We start from the raw sequence: 18,118 nt of genomic DNA, 5'->3' as shown, positions 1-18,118 counted from the left end.
AAAATGGCGCAACTCAAGAAAATGTTCCCGAGGTGCCTGCACTGACTAGAGAGGAAGTTAATGATGATGATCATGAAACTTCAGATCAAGTTGCTACTGAACTTCGTAGGTCCACAAGGACACGTTCCGCACCAGAGTGGTACGGCAACCCTGTCTTGGAAATCATGTTGTTAGACAACGGTGAACCTTCGAACTATGAAGAAGCGATGGCGGGCCCGGATTCTGAAAAATGGCTAGAAGCCATGAAATCCGAGATAGGATCCATGTATGAAAACAAAGTATGGACTTTGACTGACTTGCCTATTGAGCGGTGAGCCATAGAAAATAAATGGATCTTTAAGAAGAAGACATACGCGGATGGTAATGTGACCATCTATAAAGCTCGGCTTGTCGCTAAGGGTTATCGACAAGTTCAAGGGGTTGACTACGATGAGACTTTCTCACCGGTAGCGAAGCTAAAGTCCGTCTGAATCATGTTAGCAATTGCCGCATTCCATGATTTGAAATATGGCAAATGGATGTCAAAACGGCATTCCTTAATGGTTTCCTTAAGGAAGAATTGTATATGATACAGCCGGAAGGTTTTGTCGATCCTAAGTATGCTGACAAGGTGTGCAAGCTCCAACGCTCAATTTATGGGCTGGTGCAAGCATCTCGGAGTTGGAACATTCGCTTTGATGAGATGATCAAAGCGTTTGGGTTTATGCAGACTTATGGAGAAGCCTGCTTTTACAAGAAAGTGAGTGGGAGCTCTGTAGCATTTCTCATATTATATGTAGATGACATACTTTTTATGGGAAATGATATAGAGCTTTTGGACAGCATTAAGGCCTACTTGAATAAGAGTTTTTCAATGAAGGACCTTGGAGAAGCTGCATATATATTAGGCATCAAGATCTATAGAGATAGATCAAGACGCCTCATAGGTCTTTCACAAAGCACATACCTTGATAAGATATTGAAGAAATTCAATATGGATCAGTCTAAGAAGGGGTTCTTGCCTGTGTTACAAGGTGTGAAATTGAGCTCAGCTCAATGTCCGACTACGGCAGAAGATATAGAAGAGATGAGTGTCATCCCCTATGCCTCAGCCATAGGTTCTATTATGTATGCCATGCTGTGTACCAGACCTGATGTAAACCTTGCCGTAAGTTTGGTAGGAAGGTACCAAAGTAATCCCGGCAAGGAACACTGGACAACGGTCAAGAATATCCTGAAGTACTTGAAAAGGACTAAGGAAATGTTTCTCGTTTATGGAGGTGACGAAGAGCTCGTCGTAAAAGGTTACGTCGACGCTAGCTTCGACACAGATCTGGATGACTCTAAGTCACAAACCAGATACGTGTATATCTTGAATGGTGGGGCAGTAAGCTGGTGCAGTTGCAAGAAGAGCGTCGTGGCGGGATCTACATGTGAAGCGGAGTACATGGCAGCCTCGGAGGCAGCGCATGAAGCAATTTTGGTGAAGGAGTTCATCACCGACCTAGGAGTCATACCCAATGCGTCGGGGCCAATCAAACTCTTCTGTGACAATACTGGAGCTATTGCACTTGCCAAGGAGCCCAGGTTTCACAAGAAGACCAGGCACATCAAGCGTCGCTTCAACTCCATTCGTGAAAATGTTCAAGATGGAGACGTAGATATTTGTAAAGTACATACGGACCTGAATGTAGCGGATCCGTTGACTAAACCTCTCCCTAGAGCAAAACATGATCAACACCAGAATTCCATGGGTGTTCGATTCATCACAATGTAACTAGATTATTGACTCTAGTGCAAGTGGGAGACTGTTGGAAATATGCCCTAGAGGCAATAATAAAAGCATTATTATTATATTTCCTTGTTCATGATAATTGTCTTTATTCATGCTATAATTGTGTTATTCGGAAATCGTAATACATGTGTGAATAATAGACACCAACATGTCCCTAGTAAGACTCTAGTTGACTAGCTCGTTGATCAACAGATAGTCATGGTTTCCTGACTATGGACATTGGATGTCATTGATAACGAGATCACATCATTAGGAGAATGATGTGATGGACAAGACCCAATCCTAAACATAGCACAAGATCGTATAGTTCAATTGCTAGAGTTTTCCAATGTCAAGTATATTTTCCTTAGACCATGAGATCGTGTAACTCCCGGATATCGTAGGAGTGCTTTGGGTGTACCAAACGTCACAACGTAACTGGGTGACTATAAAGGTATACTGCGGGTATCTCCGAAAGTGTCTGTTGGGTTAACACGGATCAAGACTGGGATTTGTCACTCCATATGACGAAGAGGTATCACTGGGCCCACTCGGTAATGCATCATCATAATGAGCTCAGAGTGACCAAGTGTCTGGTCACGGGATCATGCATTACGGTACGAGTAAAGTGACTTGCCGGCAACAAGATTGAACGAGGTATTGGGATACCGACGATCGAATCTCGGGCAAGTAACATACCGATTGACAAAGGGAATTGTATACGGGGTTGCTTGAATCCTCGACATCGTGGTTCATCCGATGAGATCATCGAGGAGCATGTGGGAGCCAACATGGGTATCCAGATCCCGCTGCTGGTTATTGACCGGAGAGCGATCTCGGTCATGTCTACATGTCTCCCGAACCCGTAGGGTCTACACACTTAAGGTTCGGTGACGCTAGGGTTTTAGGGATATGTATATGCAGTAACCCGAATGTTGTTCGGAGTCCCGGATGAGATCCCGGACGTCACGAGGAGTTCCGGAATGGTCCGGAGGTAAAGAATTATATATAGGAAGTGCTATTTCAGCCGTCGGGACAAGTTTCAGGGTCACTGGTATTGTACCGGGACCACAGGAAGGGTCCCGGGGGTCCACCGGGTGGGGCCACCTATCCCGGAGGGCCCCATGGGCTGAAGTGGGAAGGGATCCAGCCCAAAGTGGGCTGGGGCGCCACTTCCCCTAGGGCCCATGCGCCTAGGGTGGGGGAAACCCTAAAGGGGGGGCGCCCCCTTGCTTGGGGGCAAGCCCCCCACCCCTTGGCCGCCGCCCCCTAGGAGATTGCATCTCCTAGGGCCGGCGCCCCCCCTTAGGCCCCCCTATATATAGTGGAGGGGATGGAGGACCTCTTACTTTTGCCTTTGGTGCCTCCCTCTCCCTCTCCAACACATCCTCCTCCTCCATAGAGCTTGGCGAAGCCCTGCCGGAGTACTACAGCTCCACCACCACCATGCCGTCGTGCTGCTGCTGGAGCCATCTTCCTCAACCTCTCCTTCCCCCTTGCTGGATCAAGAAGGAGGAGACGTCATGCTGACCGTACGTGTGTTGAACGCGGAGGTGCCGTCCGTTCGGCGCTAGGATCTCCGGTGATTTGGATCACGTCGAGTACGACTCCCTCATCCCCGTTCTTTGAACGCTTCCGCTTGCGATCTACAAAGGTATGTAGATGCATCCGATCACTCGTTGCTAGATGAACTCCTAGATGGATCTTGGTGAAACTGTAGGAAATTTTTTGTTTTCTGCAACGTTCCCCAACACCATGATGCCTCGATCCTTGCACAAGGACATTTATGAGTCAATTTGAGTGAATGCGCAGTATCTCGCATGGCATGGTCATCGAGCGTGACATCACCATGCCTGTGATGCTTCGTGTCAGGCCCCTGCAGGCCTTCGTGACCAAAAATCGAGAAGCCGAATTTTGAAGTGAAAGGGGAAGTCGAGAATGCTGAGGCTGGATTAATTGGCTCATTTAAACATGAGAGGAGCCTGTTAGGATTTCTTCCTAGCTGATTCCAGAAGAAGTACGACCAAAACTCAAGCTGGAGGGCTACTAACGGTGTATGAAACCGGGGGTGGCCTTTCGACTAGGAAGCTGGAAGTTGGGCCGGCTTCAGGCCCATCAGGCCAAGGGGTGGCCTGGGCCCCTCATCTCCTAGGAGGCCCTCCTTCCATAAGCACATCATCTTGGAGTGCAAGTAAGGGACTCCCCATATGATGTGCACCCTAGGTCGGTTGATAGTCTTGTAACCCTATGTCTCGCCCCCTTTATAAGGTGAGGCGAGTGGTAGTTGAAGGCATCTAGTATTCATTATGTTAGTCTCGATTGAAATCTCTCCATACACATTGTAACCCCCTCATATGAGGCGTCTTCCCTCATAAATCATATTTCGGTCATGCGCACTACCCTATCGGGCTACTGATGGTTTTCAGTACCGTCATCAGCGACGACTTGGGTGGTTACCTTGTTGAAGGTGTTCTCACCTTGCTGTTGTGCGGGCCTTCATTGATTGGTCTCAGCAAATAGAATGAAAATTCTTGTCCAGATCGTCTTTGACCGGACATAGTGATGGCGGCATGAGGTTGGTTAGGCCAACTCCACTGCGCGACCCCAAAAGGACGTCCGCTTTGCCCGGATTTAGTCCATTTGGGTAGGGCAATGGGGTCGTGTCCGGGCCTGTCCCGGGATGCGGTGGCTGTGCGCCCAGCGCGCGACCGCATCCTCTGGCCCCATCCTGTCTGCCACGGCCAAAAATGCCCATATATTCATATCAAAACTAGTTTGCACATCCAAATATTAATTGTCTGGAAATAAAAATAGTTTTACAAACAATCAAAATTGTCTCTAATAAAATAGTTTTACAACCAAATTGAAATTGTCTTGAATGAACATAATGAACCAATACATCTACTGGTTGCCATTGTGACTCCACACGTGCTCAACCAAGTCATTTTGAAGATCCAAATGAGTGTGCCAATCACGCAGCTCACGATGGAATTGGACAAACTGTTCAAACGTGGCCGGTTCTTGGTGCAGGGGCTCAACATTTTCACCTTGATAATCAAATCCTTGGTCGAAGATATTGTCATCACGCTCGTCCTCGACAATCATGTTGTGCATGATCACACAAGCAGTCATCACCTCCCAAAGCTTCCCTTCGTCCCATGACAGTGCAGGGTTTCGAACGATACCCCATCGGAATTGAAGCACACCAAAAGCACGTTCCACATACTTTCTAGCACTCTCTTGTATTTGGGCAAATCTCTTTCTCTTCTCACCTTGGGGGTTCGAGATTGTCTTCACAAAAGTTGACCACTGAGGATATATACCATCAGCTAGATAGTATCCCTTGTTGTACTGGTGGCCGTTGATCTGAAAGTTGACAGGTGGGGAGTGGCCTTTTGCAAGCCTTGCGAAGACTGGAGAACGCTGCAGCACGTTGATATCATTGTGAGAACCTGCCATGCCGAAGAAAGAATGCCATATCCAAAGATCCTGCGAAGCCACCTCTTCTAATATGACAGTGCACGCTTTGACATGCCCCTTGTACTGGTCGTGCCAAGCAAATGGATAGTTCTTCCACTCCTAGTGCATACAATCTATGCTGCCAAGCATGCCTGGAAAGCCTCTAGCTGCGTTGGTCGCCAACAATCTCTCTGTAGCTGCGGCAGTTGGCTGCCTCAAGTACTTAGGGCCAAACACTGCCACCATGGCCTGGTAGAACTTGTACATTGACATCAGACAAGTGGTCTTACTCATACGCACATACTCATCCACCAGATCGCCTGGAATTCCATATGCAAGCATGCGGATGGCCGCGGTACATTTCTGGTAAGAGGAGAATCCAAGCTTGCCATGGGCATCTGTCTTGCACTAGAGGTATTTGTCATGAGCAACCACTCCCTCTCGGATATGATTGAACAGATGCCTTGCCATATGAAAATGACAACAGAATTTATCCGGCTTGAAGAGCGGGGTGTTCGCAAAGTAATCGACATAGAGCAGGGCATGGCCTCGCTCCCTGTTGCGGTTCAGGCTGGGAGCACGGCCAGGGAGTGACCCCCTGTTGTTGGAGATATGCCCAAGAGGCAATCATGTATGATGATATTTCCTATGTGTTTATGAATAAAGATAGTCCTTGGACATTATCAATGATGTGTATCAGCAAGTATGTGACTTGTTTGTGGGACTATGCATTGTATGATGACTGTCCTAAAAGGTCCCTAGTCGAAAGGGCTGTGTGGACGCGCAGCCGACTAGATAGCATATGACACGGTCGATGGCTTGGTCTCACTAGCCATGGAGCATTGGATGCTAACCGGATAATATGGACTTGGAAGGATCTGGTCAGATTCGACGTAGTCGGATCCGAGTCGAGATAAGGTCCGAGTCGAACAGACCCAACTATGAGATGCAACGATATGTCATCTGTGAGTCTCTAGTAAAACATACGTTCTATCTCCTAAGACCTGAGCGGGCACATGTACTCGGGATGGTGACAGACCTTCTTTGGTCCGACCAAACGCTACTCCGTGACTGGGTAGTTACAAAGGTAGGTTTCAGGCTTGTCCAGACCCATGTCGCGAGACATGGTCGAGCAAGATGGGATTTGCCCCTCCGATGAGGAGAGATATACTCTGGGCCCCTCGTGTGATCTGACCAGGATAAGCATGGCCATGCGACAAGGATTATGGGATAATCCGGTTTGTGGTCAGCATCACTGGTACGAGAAAGAGGTCAGGCTAGCACAAGGATGACAGACTCGCCTTGAGCTCGACAACATATATCGTGTGGCAAAAGAAACGGGAGTGTGATGTACAGGTTTGCCTAACCAGCTTCATAGTCTGCTTGGTGTTCGACATGCCTTGAGGCCGCTACCAACCATGCAGTTCAGAGGTGATCTGAACTGCGATCAAGCCGGCTTGAACCTAAGGGGTCGCGCGCTTAAGGGAAGGAACCTACAAGGTCGGATCCGAGGACACTGGTCGGATGTGATCCGAGCTGTATTCGGATTGTGGCTGAGTAGACTTATGGGCTTTCGTGTTCGTGCGAGGCCCAAGTGTTGAGCCCGCGACAGACGCCTATATAAAGTGGAGGTGCGGCACACTCATGCGATTGATCGCTTCGGTGCTGTCACTAGGGTTTGCATGTGTTGCGAATAGACACCTCCACTCGCCGCCGGTTGTGTGATCGGACCTAGCAGTCCGCACGACGTTCCTCCTGCACGCGTGGATACCATCAGAGGCGGTGCACTTGCGTCGCTCCGGCGAACTTGTACGTGGGAACCGGCGACCGACTGTTCGAGGGAGATCAGACGAGGAGGAGACGATCCACACGGACGCGCTGCCCCAACTCTTCTTCCGCTGCACGGCACTGCGCATCTAGTGGTAACGAACTATGATCCATCTCCCGTAGCGTGTTCTTGGTTGTTCTGCGCGTAGGAAATTTTAATTTGCAGTCGACGCACCCTACCGTAGAACCTAACAATGGTATCAGAGCCTCTGCTATGGGATTTGGATACAGATCGTATGCATATTAGATATGTGGAGGCGGTAGATGAGATCTGTTGTTGTTTCTGAGATCGGCTGTGTGCACGGTTGATGAGATCAACTGCACATGGGGATCGTTGAGGCTATGTTTTCTGATGATCGGAGTCGATGAGGTCGTGACACAACCTACCCCTACCGGTCGGTATCCACCATCGGGGTTAACAGTGAAGCGTAAATCCAAATCAGACTCGCGATGATTGATGAGATCGGTCAGATCGGAAAATTTGGCGTGATCAGAGTTCAGATGTTATCTGTGATTTCCGAAAACGTCAGGCGCTGCCCGCACCCGCGAGGGGCGATGCCCCTGCAAACCCCGCCCGCTAACCGGCTAGCGGGACCGCCGTGTGCATAGTGCCTTGTATTTCGTACATGATCACTCAAACCGGTAGAATGCGATTCTATCAGTAACTTTGTTTTGCAGGTTTGATGTGAATAATATGGCTCATGTGTATGTGATGCATGTGTGTAATTTATACATGGCCTGCGTGTCATGTTTGTCAGCCGGCAGGAGCCAAAGTGCTGTCATTATATTGTATAACGACCTGCGTGTTGACTTGTGATTCTCTATGTAAAATTCATTACTAGTTGTAGTAGTTGGATAATAGAGATCAGGTTGGTGGCTTGGCGTCCCGGCGTGACAAACAAGATGGAGTTCCTAGATGGTCATCGGAGTCGGAGCCGACCTGGAAGAACGTCCATGAATGAGCCATACTATTTCACAATATATTTTTATTTGTGATTGCTATGCTTCTTTGTTTCTATGCATGTTAGAATGGTAGAAAGATCCCTCGTTAATATCAAGCGAATTGCTATCCCCGATGTTGTACCTTCGCACGTCAAGTACGTCTAGTAGTGGGCTCATAAAATTGAGGTGCTGCTGGGTGTCCTTGAACTGAAGGGTTCGTGTCGGACACAGACATGCACTGCATCAGGTTAACTTGACAAGGCTATCAAAATGGTTTTGGGCCTTGTGGCAAAGAAGGTTGGGAGCCGGGGTATAAGATACCTACCCGACCGACAGGAGTCTTATAGAGATACGATTAGCAAGGAGTTGCTTACCGGATAGGCATGTTGTCTAGCAGTGATGCTAAAGCTCACTAGTCACATGTGCTAGTCGGATCCTGAATCACTGAGAGTTTGCGGAGGGATGCTGACTTCAGTGGGAGTATTTCTGTTTAAGGCTAGAATTACTCTACATAAACACATTGCTTAGTGATTGCACATTTTTCTATTGTAGATCAATGGCACCACCTGCTCAACCTAACTTTGCATTGAAATCAATTTTGGAAAAGGATAAACTGAATGGAACAAACTTTACCACCTGGTATAGAAATATGAGAATTGTTCTCAAGCATGACAAAAAGGAACATGTTCTAGAGGATCCACTTCCAGAGGAACCTGCCGATAATGATAGTGCCACCGCTAAGAATGCCTACCAGAAATTCGTTGATGAATCAACGGAGATTAGCTGTCTGATGCTGGCTTGTATGGAGCCCGATTTGCAGCAGCATTTCAAAAATGTTGAGGCTTACGATATGATCGAGAGTCTCAAGAGCATGTTTCAGACACATGCTAGGACCAAAAGGTTCAACGTCTGGCGATCCTTGATGGATTGCAAGCTGAAGGAAGGTGATCCACTGAGCCCACATGTGATCAAGATGATCGGATATGTGCAAGCTTTGGATCTGCTGGGCTTCCCGCTCTTGGATGAGCTGGCTACTGATGCAGTTCTGGGTTCTCTTCTGCCCAGCTATGGGATGTTCATCTCGAACTATCATATGCATGGCATGTATAAGAAGCTCACTGAATTGCATGGGATGCTTAAGATGGCAGAGCAGGATATTAAGAAAGGCACGCATCAAGTGTTGATGGTGCAGAAATCGGCTAAGTTCAAGAAGAGTTGGTCTAAGAAGAAGGCTAAGGCAAAGGGCACGGAGATGGTAACCTCCACCGCTGCGCCGAAGTCTGGACCGGACTCAAAGACCATTTGCTATCATTGCAAGGAAACAGGTCATTGGAAGAGGAATTGTAGCAAGTGGCTTGCAGAGCATGGCAAGAAGGCCGGGAATGCTGCTTCAGGCAAAGGTACACTTGTTGCATATGTTATAGACATTTACCTTGCTGACATACCTAGTAGCTCTTGGGTATTTGATACCGGATCAATTGTTCATATTTGCAACTCGATGCAGGGGCTGGTAAGAACTAGGCGTGTGGCACAAGGGGAGATTGACATCAGGGTCGGCAACAAAGCAAGAGTTGCTGCGTTGGAGGTCGGCACGATGCAGCTCCAGCTTCCTTCTGGATTTATTTTGGAATTGAATAATTGTTATTACATTCCTGCACTTAGTTGGAACATTATTTCCGCCTCATGCTTGATGAGTCAGGGTTATGAATTCAATTTAAAGGACAATGGTTTTTCATTTTATTTGAATGGCATGTTCCACGGCTACACACCCATTGTTGATGGGCTATTTATATTGAATCTAGAACATGAACCAGTCTATAACGTGAATGTCAAGGGGCATAAGCCTAATGAGATAAATCCGACATACTTCTGGCATTGCCGGCTTGGACACATTAGTCTGAAACGCATGAAGAAGCTCCATGATGATGGGCTCCTAACTTCGTCCGACTTTGGGTCGTTCGAGACATGTGAATCATGCTTGCTCGGCAAGATGACTAAATCTCCTTTCGCAAAGAGTTGCGAGAGGGTGTCCGAGCTGTTGGAACTGATACACAGTGATGTGTGTGGACCAATGAGCACAACTGCCACAGGTGGCTATCAGTACTTCGTGACTTTTACCGACGACTTGAGTAGATATGGATATATCTATTTGATGAGGCACAAGTCGGAAACTTTTGAAAAGTTCAAAGAGTTTCAGAACGAGGTTGAGAATCAGCTCAGCAAGATTATAAAACTTCTCCGATCAGATCATGGAGGTGAGTACATGAGCCAGGAGTTTGATGATCATCTGAAAAGCCGAGGTATAGTACCTCAGCTCACAGCTCCGGGTACGCCACAGAGAAACGGCGTGTCGGAACAGAGGAATAGAACCTTGTTGGACATGGTCCAGTCTATGATGAGCAAATTGGATTTACCCTTGTCATTTTGGGGATACGCTCTAGAAACAGCAGCTTTCACACTTAATAGGGTACCATCAAAATCCGTAGACAAGACACCACACACCGGGAAGAGTCCCAGTTTGTCTTTTCTAAAGATTTGGGGTTGTGAAGCATTTGTCAAGTGACTTATGTCAGACAAGCTTACACCTAAGTCGGATAAATGCATATTCATGGGATATCCGAGGGAAACCTTGGGATATAGCTTCTACAACTGCGAGGAGAACAAAGTGTTTGTTGCTCGGAATGGGGTTTTCCTTGAGAAAGAGTTTCTCAGTCGGGAGGCCAGTGGGAGGACAGTCCGACTCGAAGAAATTCGAGGACCACTTGGGGACGGCTCGGCTGGTGATGAGATCATACCGGAGTCAGTCAGGGAACCCGTAGTGGAAGCGGCACCGAAACCACGGAGGTCGGAAAGATTGCGCAAAGTGCGCGATGTATTGTTGCTAGAAAAGCGATGAGCCGGCCACGTATGCGGAAGCGATGGTGAGCCCAGATTCTGAGGCATGGCTGGAGGCCATGAGATCCGAGTTAAAGTCCATGGATGAGAATCAGGTCTGGGACTTGGTTGATCCGCCGCCTGGCGTAACAGCCATTGGTTGCAAATGGGTCTTTAAGAAGAAAACCGATGTGGATGGAAATGTTCAGATCCATAAAGCTCGGCTTGTCGCTAAGGGTTATGGACAAGTTCAAGGAATTGACTACGATGAGACTTACTCACCGGTAGCGATGCTGAAGTCGGTAAGGATCGTACTAGCTATAGCTGCATATTTTGATTACGAGATATGGCAGATGGATGTCAAGACGACTTTCCTTCACGGAAATTTAACCGAGGACGTGTATATGATACAGCCCGAGGGTTTTGTCGATCCGACTAGCACTAGTAAGGTATGCAAGCTCAAGAGATCCATTTATGGGTTGAGGCAAGCATCTCGGAGCTGGAACATTCGTTTTGATGAGGTCGTCACTGGTTTCGGCTTCATCAAAAGCGAAGAGGACTCTTGTTTATACAAGAAGTTAAGTGGAAGCTCAATAGTGTTTTTGATCTTGTATGTGGATGACATACTACTGATCGGAAATGATGTTTCGATGCTGAACTCGGTCAAGGAGTCATTGAATGGCAAGTTTTCGATGAAGGACCTTGGTGAGGCAATGTACATTTTAGGCATTAAGATCTATAGATATAGATCGAGGAGGCTGCCCGGCTTAAGCCAGAGCACGTACATAGATAAAGTGTTGAAGCGGTTTAACATGAGTGAGGCGAAGAAAGGGTTCTTGCCACTCTCACATGGTATAAGGCTAAGCGAGACTCAGAGTCCTTCGACATCTGATGAGCGAAGAAGGATGAGTAGGATTCCGTATGCCTCGACAATCAGATCCATCATGTATGCCATGATATGTACGCGGCCCGATGTTGCTTTTGCAATAAGCCTAACAAGTAGATACCAGGCCAACCCAGGTGAGAGCCACTGGGCAGCGGTAAAGACTATTTTGAAGTACCTGAAAAGGACTAAAGAGATGTTCCTAGTTTATGGAGGTGAGGAAGAGCTCGTCGTAAGGGGTTACACCGATGCTAGTTTACAAACCGACAGAGATGATTGTCGATCATAGTCCCGGAGCAGTGAGCGTGATGAGTTCCAAGCAAGATACGGTGGCCGATTCTACCACAGAAGCCGAATACATTGCGGCTTGTGAAGCTGCGAAGGAAGGTGTTTGGATCCGGAACTTTCTGGATGATCTTGGTATTTTCCCAGCCTCGGTAAAACCATTGGACCTTTATTGTGATAATTCTGGTGCCATCGCACAAGCCAAGGAGCCGAGGAATCACTACAAGGTCAGACACATAGATCGGAAATATCACCTAATACGAAAGATCATAAAGAATGGTGATGTAGAGTTATGCAAAATTCACACGAATGCAAATGTTGCAGATCCGTTGACTAAGCCGCTTCCACAACCCAAGCATGAGGGGCACGTTAGAGCTATGGGCATTCAATGTCTATTTGATTGACTCTAGTGCAAGTGGGAGACTGTTGGAGATATGCCCTAGAGGCAATCATGTATGATGATATTTCCTATGTGTTTATGAATAAAGATAGTCCTTGGACATTATCAATGATGTGTATCAGCAAGTATGTGACTTGTTTGTGGGACTATGCATTGTATGATGACTGTCCTAAAAGGTCCCTAGTCGAAAGGGCTGAGTGGACGCTGAAGGAAATATGCCCTAGAGGCAATAATAAAGTTATTATTTATTTCCTTATTTCATGATAAATGTTTATTATTCATGCTAGAATTGTATTATCCAGAAACATAATACTTGTGTGAATACATAGACAAACTAAACGTCACTAGTATGCCTCTACTTGACTAGCTCGTTAATCAAAGATGGTTATGTTTCCTAACCATAGACATGTGTTGTCATTTGATTAATGGGATCACATTATTAGGAGAATGATGTGATTGACATGACCCATTCCATTAGCTTAGCACCCGATCGTTTAGTATGTTGCTATTGCTTTCTTCATGACTTATACATGTTCCTATGACTATGAGATTATGCAACTCCCGTTTGCCGGAGGAACACTTTGTGTGCTAGCAAACATCGCAATGTAACTGGGTGATTATAAAGGAGCTCTATAGGTGTCTCCAAAGGTAAATGTTGGGTTGGCGTATTTCGAGATTAGGATTTGTCACTCCGATGGTCGGAGAGGTATCTCTGGGCCCTCTCGGTAATGCACATCACATAAGCCTTGCAAGCATTGCAACTAATGAGTTAGTTGCGAGATGATGTATTACGAAACGAGTAAAGAGACTTGCCGGTAACGAGATTAAACTAGGTATTGAGATACCGACGATCGAATCTCGGGCAAGTAACATACCGATGACAAAGGGAACAACATATGTTGTTATGCGGTCTGACCGATAAAGATCTTCGTAGAATATGTGGGAGCCAATATGAGCATCCAGGTTCCGCTATTGGTTATTGACCGGAGACGTGTCTCGGTCATGTCTACATTGTTCTCGAACCCGTAGGGTCCGCACGCTTAAGGTTTCGATGATAGTTATATTATGAGTTTATGCATTTTGATGTACCGAAGTTTGTTCGGAGTCCCGGATGTGATCACGGACATGATGAGGAGTCTCGAAATGGTCGAGACATAAAGATTGATATATTGGAAGCCTATATTTGGATATCAGAAGTGTTCCGGGTGAAATCGGGATTTTACCGGAGTACCGGGAGGTTACCGGAACCCCCTGGGAGGTATATGGGCCTTAGTGGGCTTTAGTGGAAGAGAGGAGAGGTGGCCAGGGCTGGGCTGCGCGCCCCTCCCCCCTAGTCCGAATAGGACAAGGAGAGGGGGGCGGCGCCCCCCCTTCCTTCTCTCTCTCCTCTTTCCCCCTCCCGAATCCTATTCCAACTAGGAAAGGGGGGGGGGGAATCCTACTCCCGGTGGGAGTAGGACTCTTCCTAGCGCCCTCCTCCTGTCCGGCCGCACCCCCCCTTTGATCCTTTATATACGGGGGCAGGGGGCACCCCTAGACACACAAGTTGATCCACGTGATCATATTCTTAGCCGTGTGCGGTGCCCCCTTCGACCAGAATCCTCGATAATATTGTAGCGGTGCTTAGGCGAAGCCCTGCGACGGTAGAGCATCAAGATCGTCACCACACCGTCGTGCTGACGGAACTCTTCCCCGACACTTTGCTGGATTGGAGTCCGGGGATCGTCATGGAGCTGAACGTGTGCTAGAACTCGGAGGTGCCGTAGTTTCGGTGCTTGATCGGTCGGGCTGTGAAGACGTACGACTACATCAACCGCTTTGTGCTAACGCTTCCGCTGTCGATCTACAAGGGTACATAGATCACACTCTCCCCTCTCGTTGCGATGCATCACCATATCTTGCGCGTGCGTAGGAATTTTTTTGAAATTACTACGTTCCCCAACAGTGGCATCCGAGCCTAGGTTTTATGTGTTGATGTTATATGCACGAGTAGGACACAAGTGAGTTGTGGGCGATATAAGTCATACTGCTTACCAGCATGTCATACTTTGGTTCGGCGGTATTGTTGGACAAAGCGGACCGGACCGACATTACGCGTACGCTTACGCGAGACCGGTTCTCCCGACGTGCTTTGCACATAGGTGGCTTGCGGGTGTCAGTTTCTCCAACTTTAGTTGAACCGAGTGTGGCTACGCCCGGTCCTTGCGAAGGTTAAAACAGCACCAACTTGACAAACTATCGTTGTGGTTTTGATGCGTAGGTAAGGTTGGTTCTTGCTTAAGCCTGTAGCAGCCACGTAAAACTTGCAACAACAAAGTAGAGGACGTCTAACTTGTTTTTGCAGGGCATGTTGTGATGTGATATGGTCAAGACATGATGCTAAATTTTATTGTATGAGATGATCATGTTTTGTAACCGAGTTATCGGCAATTGGCAGGAGCCATATGGTTGTCGCTTTATTGTATGCAATGCAATCGCGCTGTAATGCTTTACTTTATCACTAAGTGGTAGCGATAGTCGTGGGAGCATAAGATCGGCGAGACGACAACGATGCTACGATGGAGATCAAGGTGTCGCGCCGGTGACGATGGTGATCACGACGGTGCTTCGAAGATAGAGATCACAAGCACAAGATGATGATGGCCATATCATATCACTTATATTGATTGCATGTGATGTTTATCTTTTATGCATCTTATCTTGCTTTGTTTGACGGTAGCATTATAAGATGATCTCTCACTAATTATCAAGAAGTGTTCTCCCTGAGTATGCACCGTTGCGAAAGTTCTTCGTGCTGAGACACCACGTGATGATCGGGTGTGATAGGCTCTACGTTCAAATACAACGGGTGCAAAACAGTTGCACACGCGGAATACTCAGGTTATACTTGACGAGCAAGCATATACAGATATGGCCTCGGAACACGGAGACCGAAAGGTCGAGCGTGAATCATATAGTAGATATGATCGACATAGTGATGTTCACCAATGAAACTACTCCATCTCACGTGATGATCGGACATGGTTTAGTTGATTTGGATCACGTAATCACTTAGAGGATTAGAGGGATGTCTATCTAAGTGGGAGTTCTTAAGTAATATGATTAATTGAACCTAAATTTATCATGAACTTAGTACCTGATAGTATCTTGCTTGTTTATGTTTGATTGTAGATAGATGGCCCGTGCTGTTGTTCCGTTGAATTTTAATGCGTTCCTTGAGAAAGCAAAGTTGAAAGATGATGGTAGCAATTACACGGACTGGGTCCGTAACTTGAGGATTATCCTCATTGCTGCATAGAAGAATTACATCCTGGAAGCACCGCTGGGTGCCAGGCCTGCTGCTGGAGCAACACCAGATGTTATGAACGTCTGGCAGAGCAAAGCTGATGACTACTTGATAGTTCAGTGTGCCATGCTTTACGGCTTAGAATCGGGACTTCAACGACGTTTTGAACATCATGGAGCATATGAGATGTTCCAGGAGTTGAAGTTAATATTTCAAGCAAATGCCCGGATTGAGAGATATGAAGTCTCCAATAAGTTCTATAGCTGCAAGATGGAGGAGAACAGTTCTGTCAGTGAGCATATACTCAAAATGTCTGGGTATAATAATCACTTGATTCAATTGGGAGTTAATCTTCCAGATGATTGCGTCATTGATAGAATTCTCCAATCACTGCCACCAAGCTACAAGAGCTTCGTGATGAACTATAATATGCAAGGGATGAATAAGACTATTCCCGAGCTCTTTGCAATGCTGAAAGCTGCGGAGGTAGAAATCAAGAAGGAGCATCAAGTGTTGATGGTCAACAAGACCACTAGTTTCAAGAAAAAGGGCAAAGGGAAGAAGAAGGGGAACTTAAAAAAGAACAGCAAGCAAGTTGCTACTCAAGAGAAGAAACCCAAACCTGGACCTAAGCCTGAAACTGAGTGCTTCTACTGCAAGCAGACTGGTCACTGGAAGCGGAACTGCCCCAAGTATTTGGCGGATAAGAAGGATGGCAAGGTGAACAAAGGTATATGTGATATACATGTTATTGATGTGTACCTTACTAATGCTCGCAATAGCACCTGGGTATTTGATACTGGTTCTGTTGCTAATATTTGCAACTCGAAATAGGGACTACGGATTAAGCGAAGATTGGCTAAGGACGAGGTGACGATGCGCGTGGGAAATGGTTCCAAAGTCGATGTGATCGCAGTCGGCACACTACCTCTACATCTACCTTCGGGATTAGTATTAGACCTAAATAATTGTTATTTGGTGCCAACGTTAAGCATGAACATTATATCTGGATCTTGTTTGATGCGAGACGGTTATTCATTTAAATCAGAGAATAATGGTTGTTCTATTTATATGAGTAATATCTTTTATGGTCATGCACCCTTAAAGAGTGGTCTATTCTTACTAAATCTCGATAGTAGTGACACACATATTCATAGTGTTGAAGCCAAAAGATGCAGAGTTGATAATGATAGTGCAACTTATCTGTGGCACTGCCGTTTGGGTCATATCGATATAAAGCGCATGAAGAAACTCCATACTGATGGGCTTTTGGAACCACTTGATTATGAATCACTTGGTACTTGCGAACCGTGCCTTATGGGTAAGATGACAAAAACACCGTTCTCTGGTACTATGGAGAGAGCAACAAATTTATTGGAAATCATACATACAGATGTATGTGGTCCGATGAATGTTGAGGCTCGTGGCGGATATCGTTATTTTCTCACCTTCACAGATGACTTAAGCAGATATGGGTATATCTACTTAATGAAACATAAGTCTGAAACGTTTGAAAAGTTCAAAGAATTTCAGAGTGAAGTTGAAAATCATCGTAACAAGAAAATAAAATTCCTACGATCTGATCATGGAGGAGAATATTTGAGTTACGAGTTTGGTGTACATTTGAAACAATGTGGAATAGTTTCGCCACTCATGCCACCCGGAACACCACAGCGTAATGGTGTGTCCAAACGTCGTAATCGTACTTTACTAGATATGATGCGATCTATGATGTCTCTTACTAATTTACCGCTATCGTTTTGGGGATATGCTCTAGAGACGGCCGCATTCACGTTAAATAGGGCACCATCAAAATCCGTTGAGACGACGCCTTATGAACTGTGGTTTGGCAAGAAACCAAAGTTGTCGTTTCTGAAAGTTTGGGGCTGTGATGCTTATGTGAAAAGGCTTCAACCTGATAAGCTCGAACCTAAATCGGAGAAATGTGTCTTCATAGGATATCCAAAGGAAACTATTGGATACACCTTCTATCACAGATCCGAAGGCAAGATTTTTGTTGCTAAATTCGGAAACTTACTGGAGAAGGAGTTTCTCTCGAAAGAAGTGAGTGGGAGGAAAGTAGAACTTGACGAGGTAACAATACCTACTCCCTTATTGGAAAGTAGTACATCATAGAAACTTGTTTCTGTGACACCTATACCAATTAGTGAGGAAGCTAATGATAATGATCATGAAACTTCAGAACAAGATACTACTGAACCTCGTAGATCAACCAGAGTAAGATCCGCGCCAGAGTGGTACGGTAATCCTGTTCTGGAAGTCATGCTACTAGATCATGATGAACCTACGAACTATGAAGAAGCGATGGTGAGCCCAGATTCCGCAAAATGGCTTGAAGCCATGAAATCTGAGATGGGTTCCATGTATGAGAACAAAGTATGGACTTTG

This window comes from Triticum dicoccoides, chromosome 7A, assembly GCF_002162155.2.
Source record: "Triticum dicoccoides isolate Atlit2015 ecotype Zavitan chromosome 7A, WEW_v2.0, whole genome shotgun sequence".
In the NCBI taxonomy this organism is placed as follows: domain Eukaryota; kingdom Viridiplantae; phylum Streptophyta; class Magnoliopsida; order Poales; family Poaceae; genus Triticum; species Triticum dicoccoides.
The sequence above is the reverse complement of the archived record's forward strand: the minus strand, read 5'-3'. Positions refer to the sequence as shown.